The sequence below is a fragment of the Anthonomus grandis genome, chromosome 5 (assembly GCF_022605725.1).
Source record: "Anthonomus grandis grandis chromosome 5, icAntGran1.3, whole genome shotgun sequence".
NCBI lineage: Eukaryota > Metazoa > Arthropoda > Insecta > Coleoptera > Curculionidae > Anthonomus > Anthonomus grandis.
In genome coordinates, this window is record NC_065550.1 from 22,375,253 (window position 1) to 22,402,119 (window position 26,867).

At 24.7% G+C, this 26,867-nt stretch overlaps 1 long non-coding RNA gene across 1 annotated transcript in view; it reads left to right on the plus strand.

Moving 5' to 3' along the window:
• LOC126735956 (uncharacterized) overlaps nt 1-3,889 on the plus strand; it is a 140,839-nt gene extending 136,950 nt beyond the window's left edge. Inside the window, exon 4 of the long non-coding RNA XR_007660563.1 lies at nt 3,111-3,889. This is a non-coding gene — a long non-coding RNA (uncharacterized LOC126735956). The remainder of the gene's footprint in view (nt 1-3,110) is intronic.
• Nucleotides 3,890-26,867: the final 22,978 nt, after the last annotated feature.

Genomic DNA, 26,867 nt, shown 5'->3' on the forward strand with positions numbered 1-26,867 from the left:
TTACAGTTTCTAGAAACTTTTTTCTTCTTAGTCTTGCTTAATTATATTCAGTGATTTATTGGAATAGTTTGCTATTATTTTCTCATACTACATGCATTTTTTTTAAGCCGCAATTACACGGAAACTAATAAATGATGATCAATAAACTAAATTAGGCCAACTTCTAGTGGCTTGATGCATAACTTTAATGGATATGACTTGCCGGGATTTACTAAAATATTTAAATAATAAGAATAGGAATTTATGGCGATATTACTATTAACTTTCTTACTATAATTAATTTTATCTATTCTTAAGTAAAATGTTCTTTCAAACAAAATTATATTAAAATTAAAAAAAAGCTGTAGTCATTATTTTTAAAATCGCAAAAACTAATTTATCACAATCAAATTTAATAAAATATGAGGCTTTCTACTAAAGTATTTTCTGAATGACAATATTTATTAATAAATAAATAAGAAAGTTAAATTTATCATATCCTAAAGGACTAGCCGGCACAATAAATAACAGTCAATTGCATAAATGACCCATAAAAATATCGTAAAATTTTTAATATCATCTTTATAACATAAACAAATCGTTGTGGTTTATGTAATTCGGCCATAAAAGTTTTACGAGGTTTGGCACGCGCCTCTCACACTTATAATACTAATCTTTACGGTCCGCAAAAGCCGTAAGTTCCTCTAGCTACTATTGGTGACATTTACGATCGCTCAAATACTAATAAAACTCACTTTTCACATCTATATATTTACCTTCTTGCATACAAAAAGTGCCGAACTTGAGGACCGAATTTCTTAAGACCTTAAATACTTATGACGTAAAGACGAGAATGGCTCGCCAGCATTTTATAGTACTTTTACGATGTTATTAAGGCAACCATAATGAAACACTTAAAAACCCGGTGGGTTACTCAAGTGACTTTATGGCTTTATATAAGTCATTATTGGCCAAATAATCTGTTAATTTTATGACAAAAACCCTCAGTTTTACATGCCTATTTAAATATAATAGGATTTATTGCCTGTATTAGGTTTTACGACTTGGTAGTTTGAAATAGCGACCAAGCAAGAACGTGATTAAATAGTGTTAACAAGTGTTTTAACAGGTTGTTTGTGGAGATAAGAAATCTTTGTTAAATATTTGGTAGCTAGGAATTATAATAATAGAGACATAAGTTATTTATTTTAGTGTATTTATTAAATAGGTTATTAATATTTTAGTTATATTTTTTATTTATTTATAAAACTATTTATTTAAATAAAAAATATTTTTTATTGATGAATTATGAAAAAGAACCGCTTGAATTTCCTGTTTAAAAGGTTTTTTTTCGAATTTACAACTGCCTGGGATACTTGAAGATTTATTTTGTGTATGTTTCTAGGGGGTCATTTTTATACACACGTCTTTGTAAGTTTTTGTATTGAAAGTGTAAAAAGATGTTTTGGTAGCAGATGTGACGAGAAAACGAGGCGTGTTACGTGGCTTTGTAATTTAGTTCTTTTAGTAATCTTACAAAAGACTCTTTTTATTTGTTCTTTATTTTACTGTAATATTATTGCTCATTAAAAAAATTGTTTAGTTAAACTTAAACTGTTTAAAAACTGTCAAGTTAATTAACTTTTAACCTGAAAATTAAACAAACAACGTATCTGTCACTTATATGCATAATTTATTAATTATTTAATTATTATTTGGATTCTGAAATAATGAAATTTGAATACAAAAAAAAAATTATAAGGCGTGTCTTCTTATAAATAATTAATTGGCTAAATTTGAATTTTCTACTATAATAAATCATTTTGATTTAATTTATGATAACTAGATTTTTATTTGAATTGGTAAGTCCAATGGCAAATTTTAGTATTTTTTTTTTAATTTTTATTTCTTTCTTCACAGCAGTCATAATATATGATACATTTTAAAAAGAAATAATTTATATTTTCTATATACAAAGAGAGAGTTATAGTGCAAAAAGCCCAAAGGATGTCGTCTCAGTAGAAGATAAAAAGGAAGTTTTTTTGAATATGAGTCAAAGAAAGCTTCGTATTTAGCATACAGGATGTAAGGTAAAAAATATAAAACTACTTGTGTATATTTTAATTATAAAAATATTTATGGTTTTTTTAAACAATTAACAGACATAAACTGTGATTATTCCTATTAGAGCAAGGCTATTTTTAGTCTTAATTATAAGTATTATATGTATTAGGCAAAATTTATAGTTTTGATTTTGAATTTTATTATACTGGATCAATTTAATTTAACCAAACAAGCGATTAATATGTTTTTTAAATGAGAAAAGAAACGTTGGATTTTTGGATAAATTGAATTTTTGTAGTTATATCAATGATAAGATGCAATTTATGTAAATCTAACATTTATTTTTAACGATTTCTCCTAATTTGTAAGTTTTAGGATAAAAGTTAAAAAACTTTTTTATTTATTTCTAAAATGAATACTCGTTTAAAAGAAATTAATGATCATTTGCTATTAAAATTTTCACAATATTTTGGTTAATTATAATATACGAATATAAAAATATTCTTACTAGTTCTATAAATATGACACTGTATTATAAATTCGTACTTTTCAATTTAAAATACATATTCAAAATATATAAAAACCCTTATATTATAACCGTAAAACTATTTATCTCTGTATCATTTATATCTTATTAATGGGTCCTTTGTTGTTTAAATTAAAGAAACGAAATTATTTTAGTATACACACAAATAAAAATAAATTTAAGTTGTTTATTTTTAATGTTAAGCAGCACTTAAATGGTATATTTCATTTTAGTTAAAAAATATATACAATAATTTCGTTACTTACTAATAAATTTATAATATTTAATGCCCTTAATTTATATTTCACTTAAATATAATTCACACCCATGTATTTTATCAATTATAGTATTATATATCTACCGCTTATATTGCAAATTATTTATTTCTTTTATAGATATTTATTTAAACCCGTTAGCCTGTATCTCAAAACAAAAACTTATTAACGGGATGTTCCTTACTTTTACTATTAAATTAATTAATTCTTCCACAAACTTATCATCACATTAACGTTCTGTATAATACATCATATATATTTTACAGAACCAATTCGTACAAGCAGTCCTGACCCAAACCCATTCTCCGAAGAACCACTAGCAACTCCATCTGCAAGCCAATAGTCCAACCTCGCAGTGCCCTTTTACAATACAGAAACCGATATTCGCCCACTCAGCAATACTCCGCAACGTTCAATAAGAGAACATCTAGCCATCTCGCCTTTTACCAAAGGATCAAAAAAGGATAGAACCATAATCAGGGCAAGATGATTCAGTTTATGTAAGGACCCATTAGCAATCAATACGATGGGAGTTTTACGGCCAATAAGGAACCGTTCCAGAACGAAAACGGCTTGTAGAATGAGGCACAAACGTTTCTACTTACGATAAGGTTACGGAATAACTTTCGGTTATGTTGTTTATATGCCATAAGACCGACGTTTCTTTTACCTTTGCTTCTCTTATACCTTTGGGAAACCACTTTTTTTAATAAAAATGTTGCAGAAGGTTAAAGTAGTGGCTTTATGAAATTTTTATGATGGCTGCGGTTGCGTTCAGTTGAATTATGCTTGGATTCATTTATTTTATTAAGTAGATAAGTTTTATGGGTGTTTAGCCAATATATCAATACTTAAAAAAGAGATAGTTAAAAATAAGCTTATATTAGATATAATATTTCAGCAAAATTAGAACTGAACAAATCTGCTTATTTTCTTAATTTAGACTTTAAAGCATAACTTAATAGGATATAAATAACATTTGCCTTTAATTTTACTCAAGAGGTAAACCGGATTGTTATTTTTATGTTATATTATAATATTTTAAATGCGCTCTATTTATGTAACTTAGACTAACAGGAAAAGTGAAAAACTAGGATGTTAATTTTTTAATTACAAAACGACATAAGTAGATTACATTATAAAAAAAAATGTAATATGGATTTTGAATTCAATTTAATTAGGTTATTTTAGTTAATTTTTGTTACTTTGTATTGTTTTCTATTATTTTGTAATAAGGATATATTAGTTTGTAGTTATTCAGTTTCACTAACCTTTGGCGAAATATATTACTAGTATAAATAATTTAAGTTTTATTTCTAGTTTGTATTTTGGATATTTCAGTAATTTTATCAAATATTTTCTGTTAAAAATATAGTAGAATTGATTAAATCTAATCAAATAATGTTTAATAGACTTAACATTAACATTAACAGACTTTAACATTTGTACATTTTCAAGAGATAAGAGGTTTGTGTTGATTTTAAATTGTGTTTTTTTATCGTAAGAAAAATTAATTATTTCCCGCTGCTTTGACATTTGATAAAGAACCCAAATATTTAGGTACCTATATTATCTTTTAGTATACTTGATCATTAAGTTATTAGTTATGTCTTTATTATGCAAAAATTAATTAGAACCAAAACTCAGAGCTATATTGATATGTAGGTGTTTTTTTTTAATTTAGTAAATATTAAAAATTCGAAATGCATTTATTAACATGATGTTTAAAAAAAGAGATGCTAATGGAAAATTGTTAAATTGTGTACCACTATTTCTGCGCGTATTTATATTAACATAACAGTTTATTTTTATTCTGGTAAAAAATAAAAGGTTTTGGTATATATAATATGTTTTGGTATTTTTCCATGATAATATAGGGAGCAGTATTTTTATATAAGGCAGAATAAATGAAAGAAGAAGGTTTACATGAAAAGGTGCAAATACCCATTAATTAATAATAATAAAGTAGACTCTAAATTAACCATAAAAGATCAGAAATTATATATAACCCTTTTTTAAAGGAAAACCAACAATAGTATAATTGGGCTTCTATTCTGTAGAGCTTTATATTACATAGTTAATGATATAATAAAAAAATGCTATGAAATCTTGCCTGAATAGATCACTAACATAATAGGTAATTTAATGTAATATACGTGGTGTAGTTGCAGCAGCTCATTTAAACAATATATAAACATACATAAATAATATAAAATTTAAGACAAATTAGTTGGTCAAAATAAAATTAAAGTCTAAAGAAGCTTATCCATGCTGTTATGCCAACCTGTGCTTGTTTTTAAAATAGGTATTTCCTGAATTTATGTTTAAATTTGTTTATACTTAAAAGCTTAAGCCCTTAGTTAAGTTTATCGGTATATAAATCGATAACATTTATTAGGAAAGATCTTTTGAATGAAGCAGATTTAAGTTTAGGCATGGTGAAAAATCCTTTTTTTTTAAATATGCACAGTACTTCTAGTGATAAACTTATTTTTAATTTTTATTGTTGACAATGTTACAATCTTATGTTCAAAATTTGGTAGATGAAGGTTGCATCTATTTGACATAGTCAGCCAAACAGTTTATTTTATTTTGTGTGATATCTGATCACGCCTTTTAATACTATATATTGATCTGCAACAAGCATTTTGCATTTTTATAATATTGTTTTCAAATCGAATATAAGGCAGGTATATAAAAACATAAGTAGTACTTAAACTAAGTTGCAGATAATAGGATAATGTTCTAATAGTTTCCAATTTTTGTTAAAATTCTAATAATATAAAATATATAAAATAGTTTTTTAAGCATAAATATTATACAGATGCTATAGAGCTATTTAAATTTTACTGAAGATTTTCCTCCAAAATTAGGAGTTAACATAAGGGAGTTTAGAGTAATCTAACATAATTTGTTAATGTTAATGTTATTTTTAATAATGTTTCCGTTTTTATTATTGGCATTATTTAAAACTGTCGACGAACTTGAACTAAGTTGCATATCATAGGATAATGTTCTAATAGTTTCCAATTTTCCTAAAAGTTCTAATAACATAAAATATATAAAATAATTTTTTAGGCATAAATATTATACTGAAGCTATAGAACTATTTAAATTATACTGAAAAGTTTGTTGTTGAAAATAACAAAACTAATTTAAGTTTATAATAACTATAAACGGTAATTTAAAAAAAAAACATCAGTATTATACATACACATAAAATATCATGCCATGATGGTAATTGAAGTAACATATTCTGGGATTCAATAACGAATAAAGACGTTAGATGTCGGTTTAAAAAAATTATGATTTATGAAGAACCATACATTACTAAGCACCTAAATTTTACAATATTCTCTCCACTAAAATAAGAAATTAAAATAAATTCTTTGTGTTTTAATATTTATATATTTTGTTTTGTTTTGTTTTGATGTACATCTTTTGTTTTATTATAGCATCATTATATAACATATTATTAGGCTAGTAACATGTGTTTTTTCCTTATTAACTTTCTATATATAGTTCTCAATTCTAGCGATGACATAATACATTATTTATTTAATAAGTTATTTCAACCAATATTCTGGTTTTATTTGAGAGCTATTTAGGTTTATAACACTAATATAGTCACAAATATTAAAATTTTTAATTAGACTATTTAACCACATAATATTTGAAACCCTGGGTATGTACTATACCTCATTTAACTATAGAAATAATATAATGATTTACAGTCAATAGGCAAAAAGCATTTGAAAAACTAAGACAATCTATAATGAATCTAATTTATAACTTAAGTTTTTATAAGACAAATGGCTTTTTAAATATTATGTTCCTGCGAACTTAATGTTATCAACCTAAATTTAACAATTAATGTTAATGTATTCGTGTACTATGCAATTTTCGTCACTTAGTATATAATTGAATTTAAGGTACTTATTAGCCATTCTGATAACAATGTTAAATTTATTAGTTACAAAATGGTGACAGAGATAACTACTAAATACGTTATATAAAATTATTAGCTACTACACAAATAGTTTTATTTAAACAAAATATTTGAAATAACCTTTGCTAATAAGAAGCAAATTTTTGATAAAAATTTTATAATAAAAAGAGATGAAGGTATTAATGTACAATTTACCTAAAAATTGGCCATTATTAAAAATTTTATCGACACGTATAATTTTCAGCAGACTAAAGATGATTTAAACCCATAAATCCAGGTCTGTGTTTAATATACAAGACAAATCTGATGATACAAATTTAAATTGGAAACTTTGAACATGGTTTTACCAAAATGGCTTCTTTCAACTAACTTTAACCTTAAGAATTAAAAAAAAATACTTAAAATATAGTTTTTATTTTAGTTTTATTTAATCTTATGTTTTATCTATCACTTTTTTTAGGTGGTTTGATATTAATAATTTAATAGCAACTGACTCATCAAAAAAAAAACTGTTTACTCTAATTTTATTATTTTGATCCCATATAAATTGACACATCAGACAAAATAAATATATGCATTTTAAACTATAACATATGTATTTTTTTTAATAATCCCAATTCACCATAATATGTGTCCACTACTGGACATAACATTTTTGGCCTATGCTAACCTATAAATAAACCAACCTTAATACATATTATTGCCTCCAATAAAGTTATAAATTATTTAACTTTATACAATGATTTATTTACATAGTTCAGAGACGTAAGAGACCATAACATTACTGATAATTTCACATATTATCCGTAAATTGTCGGGTGCTTGTCTCCCGAGGCAAAAATAAATTATCTATCTGTTCTATAGCTGCAAATTATCTTTATTATTGAACACTTTGTTATGCTGCCATTATTTAAGTAACGTGTTTCATGCCTTTTTTTGTTATATAATCTCAAAAGCTTAACTTTTTTATATATTAAAAAATAATTGGTTTCTATCATCGTTTGCATTGTATTTTCATAAATAATTTTAAAAAGTCAACTAACTAGTTACTTCCTTTATAGACTAATTATTGATTTAATACAATATTGCAAAGCATTTTATTTATAAGACAGGGGATAAAGAAGAATGTAAGGATAGAGAGTTACTTGCCAAATCTGTATTTCCTCATTTCCTTTGTAAGGGTAAAAATCTAATAAATAATAATTCTAATATTAAAGTACCAGAGCTAGGGTTCTTTGCCCTTGTCCTTGATCTATTTTAGGTGTTTGTTTTCTCTTTTTCCCTAATTTTTTAGTCTTTATTTAAGTTCTTATATTCAAGCAATATAGACAACATAACAATTAATATTCGAAATTACTACTACATGCAAATGAAATTATATAAAGATCACCTGAAAATGAGGCATTTGATTCCTAGTGATTTAAAATTGATTTTTATAAGATTTCCATAAATTCATTAATGTTCTTTAAGTGCTTAAAAAAATACAAAAAGAAGAAAAAAATTATTTGTACTTCATTAATTTTTCTGCAAATCACCACTTCTGATTTACAATTTTCAGTCACCAATAAATAAGCATAAAAATACAATGATTTCAAATGTATTAGTAAAGAGAAGTTAATACATATAAAGTTATATTTAAAGAAATCTGTTTAATTTTTTAAGACACCCTGTATATAGTTTTGTTAGAAACTTTGTTTTAAATAAATAGATAGTAATTAAATACCTCAGTTTTTAAAACTACAGTAGGTCAGCCTATATATGCGCCATCTAGAAAGAGTTTTAGGTACTTCTCGAAATTGATTTTTTAGTGTATACTAAATATACCAAAATGAAAGAGTCATATTAAATTGTATTTTATATTTCTAATATATTTTAAAAGTATATTAAGTTTTATCAATTAGAAAATAAGCATTTTTGGAACTTTTGACACTCTGTCTTATGTTGGTCTTAGTTATCAGCTTTTTTTTTTTCTTATGTTGCTGAGAGAACCAAAATGTTATAGCGTAATTCTCATTAATTATAAACATATTTAAATATTATTAATAATTAAAAAAAAATATTTGTTTTAAATTTATCAATATATTTCTTAATTATTTTTATATATAAATCAGCAGAACAGTATAAATATATATAAGTAGTAGAAACAGGTAAAAACGAAAAAATTGATATTAGCATTATTACATAACATGGATTAGATTAGTAACAAAATATACTAAAGAAATATTTGCAAATATTCATTTCCAGTAATGAACAATATGTTACTTCTTAGTGATTTAATCTTAATAATTAATATTTTATTAAGCATGTTTTATTTCTTAGTTTATGTTTTGTTTTGACATATTAAGATTCACTTAGAAGGAAAATTTATTTACCATACTACTACTATATATGTATATATATCTACTATATACGGTTCGTACTTCCATGTTTTAGTAAGTAAAAAATGTAATCTTAGAACCATATGAGGTATCACTTTATAAAAATTTATAAAAAAATACAAGAAAAAGTTAAATTTTCAATTTACCTTAGTGGCATCAGATATGCAAAAGTTAATAAAAATATTATAAATTGGGAGAAATCAATTTTCATATATTACGTATTTCTTAATTATTTTTGTAGAAATTTTAATTATAATAGAACATATAAAAAAGTAGAGTAGTACCTAAGAAAAAAAATTTACGAAAAAATTAAAAATTATTGATGATATTAGATAACATTATATGATATTCATTATTTAAATAAGTAGCAAATGTAAATTTATTTACATCCGGTAATAACCAAATATTTACAATATTATCTGTTTAACTTTTGATTATATTAAATTTTTTTTTTTTGAACTTTCAGAGTCGAAAATATATAAAAATTACGCTGAGTTTATTAAATTATCCGTGATTTAAGTATTTTATAATAACCATGTATTAGGTAGATGAAAATATTTTTTATAAGTTTGTTTCTTTTAATATGTTATGTATATATTTTAGACTATAGAGGAAGAAACTTATAACTAGTAAATAAACATTAAATTCTATTCATATAACTTTTTGTCATAAAACTTTTTCATTAAAATAATTTTTTCTTAATAATTTAAAATTAATTTTTCATTTGTTTTTAATGTTTGATAACTAGCAGTTCTTGTAATGAAATTAACAAATAAAATAATTGATTTACACATATATTTATATATTTTATAACAATTTACGTGTCAAAAAATAGCTATATTTTTAATTAATAAAAATTGTAATTCTAAAAAGTGTCAAATTATTTCCTTTGTATCTATTTTAAATGATTCCTGAATAAATTTATATTCGATTTCCTTCCTTATTTCTTAGTTTTTTTAAGTGTTTAGTTTATAAAAATTTAAGAAACAAGGATCACATACAAGAAATATTTATATAAAGCTTTTTTTTTTTAAGCAATTACTACCAGAATAAATATTTATATACTTCCACATTTAAACAATTTATAGAATTCCTAGATTTTTTATTAATTTCTATTTATAATTGTGCATTAAATTATATTTTGTATTGAATTAGCTTTATGAACATTATTATTAAAATTATATGTATTTTTATTTTATTAATTTTTGGGAAATTTCGTGTTTTTGTATGTAGCTATTTATGCTAAATAAAGATTAATATTATTATTATTATTTTTCTATATTTATAGTTTTATTAGATAATATAAATATGATTCTTCCATTTTTGTATGAAGAATTGTAATTAAATTTAGAAATTTGAAATAATTCGCATAAAATATAAAAGTTAGATATAAAATAAAGCCAAGAAAAAGCTTTTTATAATATTTGGCTTTCGCAGGGCATTGTTTAAAATTTGTTATCAGTATTTTTGTAAAAAATCGAGATTAAGAATAAATACAAACTTAAGTATTTAAAATTTAAATAAAAATAGCAGTTGAAAATAGTTAAATAATATCTCTTCTTTGCATTTAAATATATAGGTAGCTCATAATATTTGCATATTTATATTGATTTATGTTGTAAATTTCTTTATTTAATAATATATGAAGGATATAAGCTTTAATGAATATACTTATATGTATAATTAATTTAAGAAAGAAAAACTAACAAAGTTTTTAAAAATAAATTGATAAATGGAAAATTTCAAATAGCGTAATAAATCATTTCTTAACATTTGGATTTTGGTCAGCTGTTTTATAATTTAATAGTTTTTCAGAAAAAAAAAATAGATATCAATGTTCAAAACATGTTTGTATATTTTTGCATAATAAACCATACGTGTATTTTATACGTATATACGGTTAATTTTTTACTAAAATCAGAGTCTACATTAAAGGGTCGTTTAAAAAGATATTCCGCAATGGATATGCTTTTCTTGTTCGAAATCTGTGGAATATTATGGCGGAACATTCTAGTAATATTCATTTTGATAATAAAGGTTTTTTTGGAATTGTCCATGAAGCCCTAGAACCTAACAAGATATTTTTCGACGTTTCAAATATTCTATAAAAAATGTATATTTTGAGAATTTTTAATATTTTGATCTTTTATTAGTTCTGTTTTTAGGAAAGAGATATAAATATATATATTTTTTTTATTTGTTATATGTTTTAAACTGCATTAACTATATTATACAGCTTTTGCTAGAATTCCCAAAGTACTTTTACAAAAATTATTTAAATATATATTTGGTTCAGGAATATCAGGAATATTCTATTCTCATGATGCATGTTTTCTTGACTTGGTAAAATAATATGTTATAATATTATATATAATTATAATAGTTTTGTTAAATAACATAAAATTAATTCTTTCAAAGTTATATATACCTCATAAAATATAAAAGTTCAATATGAAGTAAAGAAAAAAAATTATTGTAATAAATAGCTTTTGCAAAGTAATTTTTTTATCTTTTAACGGTATTTTCGTAAAAAACAAATATAAAGATTAAATAAAAATTTAAGTATTTAGTTAATGTCTCTCCTTTGCATTTTAACGTATTTGTATATTGCTCATAATATTTGCATAAATACATAAAATTATATTGTTCATTTCTTTATTTAATAATATGTTTAGAATAATAATTTTAATTTACTGTTAACTTTAAAATTAAATATTTGTGGTAAATGAGGTTGACTTTCAAAAACATATAAAAATTTTAATGCATTAATATTAAGCTTAAACAATTTTAACAATAAGTCGATGATGAAAATGTACGAAATTTTTTTCACGAGCAAATACACAAAAAAAACACGTTTAGTAAATATACGGTGTCTGGCCAAAATTATATTTTTCTGTATGTTATGTATAATTTTAACTATGATAATGATTTAATTGACCCATATGATTAGATTTTCTATATATAAAAAATAAAATTATAAAGAAAAATTACTTAGTTCACATTTGCTCCAAACGCAATCCCAGAACGCGTATCAGCGAGTTTAATGGCCGCTCGGATCCTCTTTTGTCAGCTCGAAATCATGCCGAGTAGGCGTGGCAGCTTAAAAGCTCACACATTTTTCCATTTTCCTCATTAATTTTTATTAAAATATTGCACAAAACACACGTAAAACCATTCAGACAAACACAACCTGTAACAATTTTGAACAAAAAACCTTAAAAAAACCAAAACAACTGCCCGAAAACTAAAAAACCTTCTAAATTCAAGTGGGTCAAAGAATCCATGCTGCTTGTGCGGAGCTTTGGCGGCCATCTTGGCTATTAACGTGCCATCTCTCTTGCTCACCATAAAGGGGACATCAGTTTGGGCTTTCTACCTATATGTAAGAGAATTATTTTTAGATTTTGTGGATCTATTTTTGTTGCGGTTTGATTATTTTGTACGTTAAATTATGAGTTTTGGTTTGTAATTTTCAGAAAAACTGTTTTGGTAAGTGCCATTTGGAAGTGTGGTTTTGTAGAAAATTAGAAAAAACGTCGTAGAAACGAGTGAGGTAGAAAGAGTTTTGACGTAGAGGTGTGATGACGTAAGCGGCGTCACTTAGGATTTGTGTCATTGGGACGTTATTGATTTCTTGTTGGGAAACCTGAGGAAACATTATTTAAAGAAAAATATTATTCTTATATTAATTACATATTAGACACAATTTATTGTAAGGAAAAATTTATTTAATTAGTAGTTTAACCCATTTGTTATTAAAGAAAAACAAATTTAAAGATGCTAACGCCGGTTAGTAAGCACTATTAGGACGTAATAAACTAATAATAAGGAATAAAACTTAAAACAACACTTAATCGGTCAGCAAGTCAGCAAGCAAACAAGATTTAATAGAAATTTAATAATTAATAAAGGGCACTTACCAAAACCAAAATTATTTTAATAAACATAAAACATTATTTAAATGGCTGTACTAAAATTATAGTTTGTAAGTGATATTGGGAATATCTTGCTATTGCTTGTAAAATATATTTCTAATTAAAAAATAAGTTGTATATATTTAAACAAGTTGTTTTTACAGTAAAATATTTTAAACTATATAATATGACAACTATAAAATTACTTTTCCTGATTTTGACTTTACGACTAATTTAATAAAAAATAACTTCAGCAATATTTTTAGCAATTATGTTTAGCTATAGAATGTATTTAAAAAATATTAGTATGAAAAGTTGTTATCATATATTACTTCAATTTGTTATTTTACATTTTATTATTTAATTTCTAAATTTTTTTGTATAAATTAATGCTAATATATGATTTTATTCGTACCGAATCAACCGAAAATCATATCGAAATAATTAATTTGCAATATAATAATTATTGATAAATGTGCCGGATGTTTACATCAAATATATTATATTTTTATGTATTAAAAGAGTAATTAAAACGCGTTTTAAATTTATTACAAAATTTTTCGGCGGTTTATAAGTTTTAATTTAAGTAATAAGAAATTTGGCATTTATATCTGTATAGTTTTCTAATTAAAATAAATGATTTATGTCATTTTTTTAGGGACGTTCTGTAATGCTTTTCGAATTTTAAAACTACTAATTTTGAATAATAGCAGTAATTTTATTTATATATTTTTTTTATGAATATAACCTTAATTTTTTAAATAGTAAGCAATTAAAAATAACTATATAAAGAATAGAAATTAAAAAAATAAAATGTACATGTCCTTTAAAACAACAAAGGTACATTTTTAAACATTTGAAGCACATTTCTTTAAAATTAAATTAGGTCGAAAATATTTATTTAAAAAATACCGAAGATAACTAAAAAATATAAAAAACTGAAAAATTAAACTTAAAATAACCAAAAGAATCTTTAGAAGAAAATTTAATTGTTTTTTATTTAAAATTACATTTTCTATATTTTTTAGATGCAAATATAGGATTAATTACGTATTTTTTTCTTTCTATTTTAATTTTAATTTAAAAAACAAAATAAAAATTTTAAAAAGAGTTGTCTAACTTCAAGAAAATTTGCAAAAAAATTAAACAACTCATAGCGATTTAAGTTTATTGTTAAAATAAATAAAATTATACCATTTATTTCAATTAATGTCGCATATTTGTTATCAGTTTGTTTAGAATAACATTTTTTTTTAAAGTAGCAAATAAGATGAAAGTAAGGAAATTCGAAAAAAATCCATTAGCAAATAATGACATTTTATAACTTTATTTAAATTATTTTTCCTAAATATTTAACCTAGTTAATATTTCCTACAGAACTGCGACGTTATGCAAATAATACCATAATAATTTATATATTGATGAGTGCAATTTATATAAGTGCAAGTGATTTTAGAGAAAATTATTAATTAACCGAATACCATTTTATATTTATATACAAAATAATTATTATCCAGTATATTAGTTAATGATAAATACGCCGGATGTTTACATAAAATATATATTATTTTGTTGCAATATATGAAATGAAAATAAATAATGAAAATTCGTTTTAAATTTGTAAAATCATTTTTGGCAGATTATAATGCTTATTTTGTAGTAATAAATTTTTATTAATAATTTTTACATATTCTATTTTTAAAAATATAACTTTGATTTTTAAAGTAGTAAATATTTAAAAATAACTAAACAATCAATAAAACATTACACTTGCTTAAAAGCGCAAAATTACATTTTAAAACATTAAAAGTATATTTCTTTTCACTTCATTTATGCAGAAAATATTTAATTAAAAAATTGTGAAAATATCTTATAATTAAAAATGAAAAACGGAACAAAAAATTACAATAAAATGTTGGCATACCTAATTTAAATTAAAAAAAAAATGAACAACATTTTAAAAATAATTTGATAAACGCAAAATTAAAAATAGCCGAAATAAATATTAATATTTCTTAACATTTTCACTCACCTTTTCCTTAATTATCTAGTTTCTTAGGCAGAAATACATATAAGATTTTTAGGCATTTTAAGCCGTATATACGGTTTATTTTACATTAAATTCTGAAACTGCTTTAAATGGCCATTAAAAGAGATATTCCGAGAACGAATATGCTATAGGAAATTTACCTTATGAGAAACTTATAAATTTAATAATATAATTATCTTATTGGTTTTATTCTTAAAGAAAATATATGTAATAAAAAAATATATATTATTTAAAAAACTATCAGTTTTACAAAGAAATTTTCAATTACTCTTTAATTTCAAGAAAATATACATTAAGTTAGCTAAACTGTAATGATCTTAAAAGATTATTAAATTTTTTATGCATTTTACACAGTACATACAAACGGTACATTTTTGACTAAAAACTGCAACTACCTTAAAATGTCGTTAAAAGGGATATTGTAAGAACGAATATACTTCTTTCGATTCGAAAATTTCCGGAATATTAAGTAAAAATAAAAAATATAATATTAAAAAATCAATTAATTCAATTTCAAGACGGTTTGTAATAAAATTATTTAAGCATATTTATGTATAAATTTAGTTATAACAACAAAATCTAATTTTTTTTTCTTTGAAAGTACCACAATAACTTAATGTAGTGAAACCCTAAAGAAATCCATTAATTAGTACTAACATTTATTCTGATTTATTTTATAATTTTCTCAATATAATATATTTTTCACAAAATTGCCCTCCTTATGCAAATAATGCCATAAAAATTTATACATTAATAAGTGCAATTTACATAAGTGCAAGTGATTTTAGAGCAAATTATTTCTTCCAGTCATTTTAATTTATTTAAGCAATTAGTTTTTATATAAAAAGATTTCCGATATTAAGCAAGTTTCTTTTAAAATATATTTTTTTAACACTAGGCGGTTCTAATATTATTAACAACATCAATTTATCGACCAATTAAAAAGCCAACAAACAACCTGTCGAAAACCAATCCTATTTAAATGAATATATGAATATTTAAAATTCAGTAAGTGAAAATAACGACGACACCACTCTATAAATATGCAAATATGAATCGCAATCGATATTCAATTGATGGATCATAAATAACGACGTAAGTGCTCTGTGACAGGTAGCTATTATATTATTATTCATAATTATTTTATAATTTTTAACATTATTTTCTTAGTGACATTAGAATTATAATTAATTTAATAAAATATAAGTATCCAAAATAAGAGGATTAAAATGAAAATGTAGAGGATCGTAAGAAATATAAGGTCAGTTAAAATAGATAAAAGCGTCTTAAGTAGACCTACAAATGTTTTTTTTAGACAGACACGCCCTATTTTCCTGTATTTGTGATTTTCTTAATAGAAAATGCACGAATTAAAAATATTACAACTAAATTATTAAATATACACACAAAGATGTTTTTTGTCATTATTTTTTTAGGTTTAAGATTAATATCTAAAAAAAAAATCAGCCAAGGTATGTAAAGATATTTCATTTAAAACGTACGTAAACGTTATTTGTTGATTGACATGGTATCATATCGCCCTAAGTCAAGTTTTTCTTAGAATGCAATGCTCTATAAAAGTGTCTTTTACGGAATTATTAGATAACTTACACCGGCTAAGGTAGTACGAGTTAGTAAACCCATTTTTTATAGAATTTACGGGTTTCAATCATTATCTTTATAATAACAAGATTTACAGAAAAATGTGAATGCCAAACTTATAAGAAATTATTTTTTATATAAAAAAATTTAATGTGATACAAATTGCTTATACTAATATTCTTTTCAACATATTAAACTTTAACTTTTTTATAAATTTATACTGTTAAAAATATGTGTTTAATATTGCAAAAATATTGATTTCCTGATATTTTTAATAAATATTTTCAGATTTCCAAAATCACAAACTTTGAAAAAGGTGAGTATATAAAATAATTTTATTAGCAAAACATAAAAATAAATTAAATAAACATGATACTATGTAAACAATATAAATCTATTATACACGTATATGTAAAACACGTTTAAAACAAAATAATTTTAGATAAATCATTTAGTTTGAACTTTTAATTTGATTCTTGCTTTTGAATTAATTCTAATTTCTTTCTGGTATTTGCAGCGAATTTTTATTTTTCTTAGATTGCTAAGATATGCTATGGTCCTTAAATTAATTTAAATCTATTTTAATATCATTTTTCTTTGCTACTTTTGGTTTTATCAGTTTAGGTTCTTAACTTTTGGAGAATTTTTATTTTATTCCTGGCAATTAAGGTCAATTTAAACTTACTCCTTATTTATTCAAATTTTTTTCAAATTTAACTATTTTTATATTCTATTGATATTAAAGGCATTTGATCATATTTTGTAATTTTTGCGAGTATCTAAGAATGCTTGGTCTTTATTTTTAAATCCATTCTTTCAAAACAATTAAAACTTTTTTCAGTTACTTTGTATAAGTTACTTGTTCCAGGCTTTTGGAATAGTTCTTATTTTATTCCAATAACTTTTTTTTTACTTAGACACTTTTGTGACCTTGAATAATTTTTCATTATATTCCTTACAATTATAGTTATTTTCGATTTGTCCAAGTACTTGAAGTTTCCATTTCTAATTTCTTTATCGTATTTAAAGTAATTTCGTCTAGAGTTCTGGAATTACAATTTATTTCTTTCAAGTATTCTAAGTAATTTCTGTAAAATTCAGATTTCCAAAATCATGTTTTCTGAAACATTTTAAAAAGTTTGAATATTCTAGAAATTTGTGGCAATATTAGATTTTTTTGGCTGTCCTTAAACCTTTAAAGTCATTTATGATAATAGGCAAATTGAAAATAAAATTTGAAGCCATTATATACACCAGTATTACTTAAATATAAGAAATAATTCAATTAAAGTATTCCAGTTATTTGGCCTAATTTTATATTTTATTTTATATTATATTTAAAGCTATTTTAAGTTTCTTCTTTGATGATTAGAAGGGAATTTCTTAAAAGCAATTAAGACTATCATTTATTTCTTCCTTATGTTTAAGATCGTTTTTTTTTTAACTAGAGTTAAAAATAGTTAGATAAAAGCCAGTGGAAAAACTTTTTAAAACAGTCTTCAAAGTAATTTTTGAAACTATAAAAAAGTTACTTTTGGGTCACTATTTCTCGATTTAATCACTTTTTTGTAGATCCAGCCTTTGGATTCTTAATTTTATGCCCAGCTTTTGAAATCATTTTTTCCCTTCCACTGACAAAAAATTAAAGTAATTTAAACCCTTTTCTTTTTTAGATGTTTAAAGTTTTTTTTTACATATTTCAGAAAAGTTTATTTTAAGCATGTAAGATGCTTTTAATTTTTTTCGCAGTTTACTTATATTTTAATTGTGTCTTCGTAAGTTGACAACATATGGAAAGCTTTTTCATTATTAGTTTAAGGAAAATAAGTTATTCTCTTTATAAAGAAATTTGCATGACCCAAAATCTAAAATGCAATAACGAAATATCAAATTTTGTTAGTTGTATATGAATTTTGTCAAAAAATGTGGATTTGGCTCAAGAATAAAGTGCCTTAATTTTTGACAATAATGAAAATTATTATAAAAAAAAGTTGCTAGGAACTAAAAATTACATTTGAATGTGCGACTTTATCCTGCTACTTACAACAAGTCACAATTTATTCATAAGTTAAGACCAGAAAATCGTGATGAATGCTCTGAATTTTGCTGTGATATCCAAGAAATATTGAATATGGAGAAAACCCATTTATGGGAAAGTTATAATAATTTATGTTTATGACTATATATTTATTTTCATAACATTAATACAAGTAACCCAACAAATTTTACATTTACGGTAAAAAATAAATCAAGTATGTCCTACAGACTTCATATTATATATAATGTGCGTAGGTATACAATAATATATAAAGATACTATATGATTCAGAAATAATTTTTTTTCTAATAACATATACTTGATGAATATTATTCTCTTAAATCTAAAAAAAAGATAAAATCTATATAGACCGAAAATTTGTCTCCTAAACTTATTTTGTAAAATAAGAATTACAATTATGGAAAATTTTATGTTATGTTCCATGTTGTTTAATTTTACAGTCTCGCAGCGAAGATCACATATTATAATTAGCGATAGCGTTTTATGGTGCAATCTCCATGTCAATCAATAATCAAGTCTTCCTAGCTTTTTGTAAGAATAGTTAATTATTTTGGTTTTTGCTTAAAGAGGTAGGTACTTTGGTATAAAATCTGGGCGAAATAAAATAAAAACCACGTTGACTAATTCTTTTGTTTGTCATTTCAGTGACTATTTGAGAGTGATATTGATAACGTATTGGATCTATCGTGTTCATTTGGTTGCAATATTTTTTTTTAACGTTAGTAATAATATAGTAATAATATAGTAATAAAAGGTTTAATATATGCTTACAACTGTCTTGTATCTAATAAAATATCCCTTTGTAGCTCGCTTGGCTATAATTTATTTTTAATAAGTATTATTTTAAGAAATATTTAAAAACATATTATTTATTTAATTGAAAATATATTAAATTTTCATTAAATAGAACAGTCTCTTCAAAATTACCGTTGGTGGACTGATACTAGTTCAAATTTAAACATTAAAAGTCATGAACTATAGGCAATTAAAACAGATGTGTGGTGTGGAATATATCGAAATAAAATAACCGGATCTTTTTTTTCCATGAATATTTGAATGCGAAGCATTTAAATATTCATTTTTTGACAATATTTTCCTACTACAACACGCAAAGGCAAAGCCTTGAAAATTGTTTTGATGACTGATACATCGGGTTTCATACATTTTTTGGACGCCTCGGTCTCCAGATTTAACGCCACTTGATTTTTTCTTATGGCGATATTTAGAGTAAAATGATATTTACAGATGTTGCTTATTTGGAAAGAGACATTACAGAGTATTACTCACGTTATAATTAAAAGAAAAAGTAGTATACAAGTAATTGTATTGAAAAACTTCTTATATATTTAATAGAATAATTTCCTGTATTGAAAGAGAAGGTGGATATATTGAGACATTAGCGAATTGAAGGAGCAAATAATGTTTGGTAAAATTATTACAATAATTAATTATTACTGTATTTTTTATTAAAATGCATCTCTAAAGTGTTCTGACATTGATTAATTGAGAGGTTATAAGTGTAAAGGTGTTTAATAAAAATTAAGAGATTAGTTCTTATTATTCATTATTTTGTTTTGTGAAAATTTGCTCATTATTTTCTCAATGGAAAGGTACACTTATCATGTTTGTAATTAAAAAAATGTGCAGTATCCTTAATTAATTTGAGAACAGTTTGTAAAAAATATGTTTTAAGTACCGCGATGTATTTGCATATTTGAACATCGTTTTTAGTTTTAATCAACATCTTTTTATAATTTCGGTATTGTACCCAATTTTCGGTATTGTAAACGTACTTTACTCTTGAGCAAAATTCAAATTTCTTGATAAACCTCGTATACCACTAATTTAATATTTGATTATTGTATTTTAGATTCTGGACCATGCAGAACCTTTTATAAAAAATAACTTTTTTTTGATAAGACTAATAATAAAAAAGTTTCCCATATATTGCCAACTTAAATAGACACACTGTATATATTTTTTTATATAGCTAGATTTATAAATTAGTTTTAAATTAAAATTTTTTAGATACTTAATTTTGATATAAAACCTCGCTACGTACATTTTCAACGGGTGCTCAATATCTACGTATAAGTCTTAGGACAGTCTAAATAGCAATATAGGTTGAATATCTGTTAAAGTAAAAAAAAAAGGAAAATAAATACATAAGTTTGATACCGAAATATGAATTTATCCGTAAAACCAGACAAAATAAAAACAAGCAGTCGGTGGCGTTCACATTTTTCACACCTCTAAAAAAAGCAGATAAGCAACTCTTTTATTTTAAAACCCGCACTTAAAAACGGTGCAACATGGGAGACGAAGTCGCCAAGTGCTTGTGGGAATTTTATTTTTACCCCAACGAGGTTCACATGAAACTTTTAACATTACTGTGTTGACTATTTAATATCCCCTACTATGGTGAGTATAGAGTGAGTCCCGTGTTTTGACATTTTGTATATTGCTTTTGAAAATTTTAAGTGAAAATTTTCTTTTATTTATATTTAACAAAACAAAATATCTCCTTTAAAGGCTAATGTAACTTTTTTTATATATTGGTTTATGACAGCAAAGATTGAAACATTTATATAAATGCGACACAAGTCAAGTTTTTGCTAATAAATCCTAAACGATGCATTTCTGTGAAGATTTTATTTTTTTCTATAAATTACAACACATGAAATTCCACGTCAAATGAGCATAAATCATTTTAAATTAAACTATGTGGTATGGACGACCTGCATGTTAAACACAAATCATCTTTCCAATCTTTGAAGCAAAAATAGTATTTTGATCGTTATTTCAATTACGTAAAATCTACTATATAAAGTAATTCTGTATTTAAAGTTTATATAAGTTTATACAGTTATATTAAGCACCAAGTGGTGTATCAGATAAGTGCAATGCATTATTTTGTTGAAAAATTTTTTAAAAAATGCTACCTCCAAACAGCGACAGGTTGCTTTTAATGAAGCTTGGAAAAGGAAAAACGGAAACCGGTTTGTATTCCCCAACACACTTCAATATATCAATAAAATTCGAAGAAAATATTTTATTTCCTCGTGGGTTAATCATATGTGATTCAACTTCAGCCATTTTTAAATAGGGAGAGATACATTTTGTGAAGCTTTTTGACAAAGATGCGGAGGTACAAAAGATTGTCAAGATATTGAAAAATCTTGACGCGATTCAAGATCAAATTGATGCTACTGGTAAAATGGTGAAAAGGTAAATGCGGCTTTGTACGCTCGCCTTAATTTAATCCTATTCTCTGAATAAAACACGATTTAAACTGTTCGCTAAATTCTCAGTACAGAAGACTTTTAATTTCCAAATCACTCATAAAGTGGTCATCTAAAGTGAATCATCTGAGGTGGTCTTCTTAAGTGGATCTTCCACTTTAATGGGGTTGGAAAATTACTACTCATGGAACGCTCCCAGTACCTTTAACAGCAGAACAAGCCTCACAAGAACTGCTTAGTAAAATTGCGAGCAAATATTTGAAGGGGTGTATATGAGAAATGTAATGTTCCCCAATCTGCTATAATTGCTGAGGAACATCCTGCACCAATACAACAAGTGAAATCGATAATGAACCAAACTTGAATGATGACGAAATAATCCTACCTGATGATAACGCGGAATTAGAAGAACTTGTGGATGATGAGGATCCTAAATGAGAGTAATTGATTCAGGCAGCCTATACTTTTAAGCGCAGCAAATTTAAATAGGGCTGTATGTATACATCTTTTTCTAAACTATATGTATTTTATATTATTAAAATTTAAATCAACGCGTTTTGTACCTTATGCCGTTTTGTTACAAACACACTTAAACCAGAATAATCGTTTTTATTTTTAAATCCCACAATTTATTAAAAAAATTTGTTCAGAATTCAGAAATACGATCCGCTACACGATATGATAATATAAAGTTTCGAAATATTACATTATTATTTCATATACGTATTAAATTTTATATTATGAAAACGAGTAAACAAACATTTTTAAATTAGTTACGTATAATTAATTTCTTTAATTGAAAATATCGTCAACATTTTTCCTGGCATATTTTCCCAATATTTTAGCGAATTTTTAATAACATGACACTCATTCAACGCAGAATTTTATATACTTAACTTTATGAAAGGATAAAATTTTCCCAGAAATGCATCGTTTAGGAGTTATTAGCAAAAAACTGAAAAATGTAAAAAAATTGAGTTTTTTAAACACCTTGTATAAAACACAAACAAAAAATTGGTGCTTTTATCTTTTCAAAAAAACGTTTGTACATAAAGAGATTAAAAGCATTTCAAAAAATAACTAGACCACAAAAACCCTTTGTTGCCTGGCCTTTTAGTGCTTGGTCATACTCTTGACTTGGTGTGTGTAGGCTAGTACCTTTCCAATTAATTTGATAGCCTCTGAAACTTCTTCTAATGCTTCAATGAAGATTTGTTTAGAGTATATATGGAAAAGAAGCGGCGAGATATAGGATGCCTGTCATATACCCTTTCTAATATCTATTTTCCCACTGTGTAAGTTAGCCATTTTCTCAGCACTTTGGTTCCAATAGAGCCTGGGTATTATACGCAGATCTTTCCCATCATTATGCATCTTCCTGAGCATTTGCATATTATGTGTGATATTATCAAATGCCTTGGAGAAGTTAAAACCGAAGTTAACGTCCTTATGCATGTCTCTGCATCTTTAAATTACAACTCACCGACTAAAAACTTTATTAAAATTTTATAATGTGTTAAAAACTTCATTTATTAGGATTATTATTCAGTGTTGATTACAGTGTTTTGCGCTTGGTGTTTTAGGTAGAGCTACAAACGATGGTCGAAGCCACTCCTTCAGAATCTCCTCTTTATCCTAAAAGATGTTAAAATGCTGTCTAAAATGAAAATTATGTAAGATGTTAAAGTGGTCCTCCATTTCTCGTGTACGAGTTTTATGATCTCGCCCTGTATGTTGTCTCGATCTGGTGTTTTGTCATTTTTAAGTAACCAAATAGGTTTTTCTACTTCAGACCTTAATATTTTGGGTCCAGTAATGTCGTCATCTTGGTCTTCTGTCACTCTGCTGCTGCTCATCATTGAAAAGTCATTCCATGTGTCAATAAGCTTCAAGTCATCTGATATAAGGCTTTCCACTAGTGAGGATTATTGGTTTTCTTTTTAGTTGCCTAAGAGACTTTGATATTCTTGCACATGTTGTGGTAGTCATATCATCTCTGTCACATTCTTCGATTTCACGTCACTTCTTTTTCAGACAGCATTCCTTCACTTCCTTTATTTTTATTTTTATATTGCGAATTATTCCTTGATTCTTCATTTGATTTTTTAATTTTTGTTTTCTTTCCTTCATGATATCAAAGATTTCATGCCTTATCTATTATTACTTCTTTACGTGATCCTGGAAGAGAAAAATGTCTTGAACGTCAGTTCTGGTATATTTTTTTACTCATATGATTAAATTTTAAATCTTTCTGGTATGGTAGTGAAGTCAATATAACTTCTTAATCGTAAGTATCGTAGTGACTTTCAAGTGTAAAGACTAATACGGGCAGATAAAAGATAGACAAAGAAAGAGAAAGACAAAGTCTTTAATAAGCATTTAACTTTGAGATTTACGTAGATTTGTCAAATAGCAGCTACAAAGTTACTTTTAGACTTTAACGGATCTTTTAATTAGTTACTATTGCAAGAAAGCCTACTGGCTTCTTAGAGATTTATTCTGATTTAGAAATCTGATTTAGATACCATATCATCCTTATACTGAGCATCCATCCATATACTTAGCAAAAACTTTTCTAATATTAAGGTGGTATTAGAAATTATATCCAAGTTAATACAGAACATCTTCTTAAAACACTTCAACATTTGTTTTGAAAAAAATCCCTAGAAAATTTGAATATAAAGCCATTAATGGACTGCAGAATAATCTCTTAGCTTCAATATGAGCTGATTTTACTGAATTTGCCTTTTTTTTAATCAAGAGATTTTGCGATTATATCACTTAAGTGAAAACAAGTTTCAATTCAAAAAATGTTAATTCCAGTTTTGAAACCTACGATTTTGCCTTAGTGTTGTCGACAAGTGTAATAGCAGAAATTTACTTCAATTGAATGTGAAGCGGTAACGTGGTAAATACTGTAGACAAAATGAAGTATTGTGATTCAAGTTTGGATTTTAAATCGAGTAAATCAAAAATTATAACCTTAATAATTAGAAATTCTTAGAGCAAACAGTGAAGTACTCAAACGAATGTAGTATGCTTTAGGAAAAAGTAAACAGGAATTTATGAACAATCTATATAATTAATTAAATTGGTACAAAAAAAGTATTGTGAGAATTTATATTTAAAAACTGATTTATTTCAAATGAAATAAACATTGCGTGTTATTTTTGTGCAAAGTGCTTACTGATACTAATAACTGCTCTTTTTTATTAGACAAAATTGACATAAAACTTAGGTTTAGGTTAAAGAAAAATACTAAGGTTTGTTTATCCTTTATTCATGCTCTCTAAAAGACTAATGTTTTTAAGGAAAACCTTACATTTTATATTTAGTATATTTATTGCTAGTTAAAACAGAAAAAGCTAGTTAAAAAGCTAGTTTTAATTAGGTTACATGTCAACCAATAAAGTTCAGTTTGGTCTTAAAAAGTTATTAGCTACTAAAAAGCAAGTTCATCATAAAAGAAACGCAGGGAGTACATGAGATTAAGGAGTAATTTAGCATATATTAAACAAAATAAAAAAAAATAAATTATATCATTAAATAAAAATTTATCATTTTGGAAAGGAGAAGTTTTTCTGGTAAAATTAGATGGACTCATAGATATTAAAATTTTTTGTTGCTAGCCATTTTCCAAATTATAAAAAAAAAACAAGCTCTAAATCTGAAATTTACACGTGTTAATACTGATCATATATATTTATTAAAAAAAAATATTGTAAATATATTATACTAAATTGAATTATGATACTTTGTAAGGCAAAAATTACCTTCTGACAGTATTACTTTATATAATTATTTTGCAGGCCTAAATTTCTTCATTCATATATTTAACTAAAATATAATAGATAGCCAAGTTCTTACTAATTAATCATTTTGAAAATGGAATTTCACAAATAAATAAGCTAGACTGTGCTGCGGACCTTCGTGTCCAAGCAGTCTGCATCATAAATCATATTTTGGATAAAGTATGGATCACGCAACGCCCTAGCAGCTAAAACGTGTATATTTTTTTTACCCTGTTTTCCTTTGTTTTCCTATATTTAAGAATTTCAAGATGATAAACTAGGAATTTTTCATTGTGTCATTATTTTACAAAAATTATATTTATTACGAAAATATATTTCCACATAACTAAATATCAAAGTTATTATTATTTACATTATTTTTCGAACTTATGCTAATTTTTTTAAATCGAAAGTACTTTTTTTTTTTTTTTTAAAGATAAGACTAAATTACCGAAACCTTTTTACACAAAAATGTTTAGTCACATAACCGAAATGACATCATAATTAAAATAAATTTGCATTCTAAGGTGTCCGAAGGAACCAGAACTTACTGAAAATTTGCTTACAAATTGTCAGACATACCAACTTTGTTTTCAGTAAGAAATGTCATAAGGCTGGGAATGTCAGTAATTAAAAAATCAACGGGTAATTAGGAATCAAACTTTATTACTCTTTCGATAACAACTTGAGTGATTTGTGACCTGGACTGATTTAAATAAACATTATCTTGCTATTTTGTATAGGTATCCGATTTAAAATTTTATAAATAGTAACCTTACTTTGGCCCGTCCTAATAGTTTTATGTAATACTGTCCATAACTTAAAAGGTTGCTTAATAGATATCTTTTGAACAAGTTAAAAAAATAATATATATGTGATCTTCTTGACGCTCTATGTAAAAAAGATTCTAGGAAGTATAAGAATTTTTCACGAAATATTTAATAATACTTTTCAAATATATCATAAAATGCAAATTCGAGAAAAGCTCGTTTAAATAACAATTATCTTATATGTCGAAAAATTAACTTTTATAGTAATA